Consider the following 1,949-nt stretch of genomic DNA (forward strand, 5'->3'; position numbering starts at 1 on the left):
AACCCTCTGTTTTCTTTCATCAAGCCAATTACTGATCCAAACTGCTATGTCTCCCACAATCCCATTCCTCCACATTTTGTATAATCTACTATGGGGAACCTTATTGAACGCCTTGCTGAAATCCATATACGCCACATCAACTGGTTTAGTTTCATCTACCTGTTTGGTCACTTTGTCAAAAAACTCAATAAGATTCGTTAGGCACGACATACCCTTCACAAAACCATGCTGACTGTCCCTGATCAGATTATTCTTTTCTAGATGGTTATAAATCCTATCTCTTATAACCTTTTCCAACACTTTACCAACAACTGAAGTGAGACTCACTGGTCTGTAATTACCAGGGTTGTCTCTACTACCCTTTTTGAACAAGGGGACCACATTTGCTATCCTCCAGTCAGGCACTATTTCTGTAGACAATGATGATTTGAAGATCAATGCCAAAGGTTCGGCAATCTCTTTCCTTGCTTCCCAGAGGATCCTAGGATAGATCCCATACTGCCCAGGGGACTGGTCTATTTTCACACTCTGCAGTATTTCTAATACCTCTTCCTTGTGAACCTCAATCTCTTGTAGTATAGATGCAAGTATCTCTGTATCTTCCTCGCCCACATTTTCATTTTCTGTAGTGAACACTGTCGAAAAATATTTATTTAGTGCTTCCCCTATCTCCTCTGACTCCACACACAACTTCCCACTATTATCCTTGATTGGCCCTAATTTAACTCTCATCATTCTTTTATTCCTGACATACCTATGGAAAGCCTTAGAGTTAACCCTGATCCTATCCGCCAACAACTTAAAATTCCCTCAAATTAAACTTCCTGATTCTTGATAGGGGCTATTTGCTGCAAACTTGGATCACTGCAGTTACTTGAGGATCGTCCTTACCTTTAGAACAAGAGCAAACAAGCCTTAGTGTTATAATAAATCGGACCATGTCATTCAACCAGTATCTACATAGCCAATTACCATAAACTGTTTATCAATAATACTTCAAGCTTGAAACATAGACACCAGTGATCAGAATTAATGGCGAAAGAATGTCAAAGAAAATAGCAAGCATTTCAGATTCTGGGCATTTGTCTCATAATTCAGAGCACTTCTAGTTACTATGAAAAATGCTAACAACAGAACCTTTTGTTCTGGTTTGCACATGTGAATGAGTAATTTCATTTTGAAGGCTTTACTCTAGAGACTGGGAATATTAAAGATTCTGTAAGGCTTTGCACTCTATCCCTGTTCAAAACCTTTCTGCCTCATTCACAGGACTGAAATCACCCAGATGGTTATAACCTTCTGGAGCTACCACTCCTTGTCCTCCTCCATGTTTGACATCCATTCCCATGTACATAGCTTTAACTTTATTGCACTCCAATCTGTCCCTAAATAAGCACTGCAGAAGCTTTCTTCAGGTATGCCTCAAGTCTTCATTTTCTGCCTCCTTAATTTTCTCATCTAACATGCAGTTTCTTAGAGGCTGACATCAAGGCCATAAATCCAACACTACCTTTGAATCCATTGCTACCACCTTGCTGTCTGTTTGCAGAGTATATGGCTGAACTTTGCAGCTAAGCATCAGCCAGCTGGAAGTCTTTTTTTTTACTCTTACCAGAAATGTTGCACCTTTTAGACCATAAGACAAAGGAGTAGAATTATGTCATTCGGCCTAGAACATAGAACATAGAAGAATACAGCGCATTACAGGCCCTTTGGCCCTCGATGTTGCGCCGATCCAAGCCCACCTAACCTATACTAACCCACTATCCTCCATATACCTATCCAATGCCCGCTTAAATGCCCATAAAGAGGGAGAGTCCACCACTGCTACTGGCAAGGCATTCCATGAACTGACGACTCGCTGAGTGAAGAACCTACCCCAACTTCAGTCCTATATCTACCCCCCCTTAATTTAAAGCTATGCCCCCTCGTAATAGCTGACTCCATAC

General features: G+C 40.9%; 1 protein-coding gene across 1 annotated transcript in view; it reads left to right on the plus strand.

The window, feature by feature from the left end:
• Nucleotides 1-1,949, plus strand: part of cstf3 (cleavage stimulation factor, 3' pre-RNA, subunit 3) — a 115,176-nt gene that overhangs the window by 105,527 nt on the left and 7,700 nt on the right. The gene's annotated exons all lie outside the window — the stretch shown is intronic.

This window comes from Chiloscyllium plagiosum, chromosome 16 (assembly GCF_004010195.1).
Source record: "Chiloscyllium plagiosum isolate BGI_BamShark_2017 chromosome 16, ASM401019v2, whole genome shotgun sequence".
NCBI classification, from domain to species: domain Eukaryota; kingdom Metazoa; phylum Chordata; class Chondrichthyes; order Orectolobiformes; family Hemiscylliidae; genus Chiloscyllium; species Chiloscyllium plagiosum.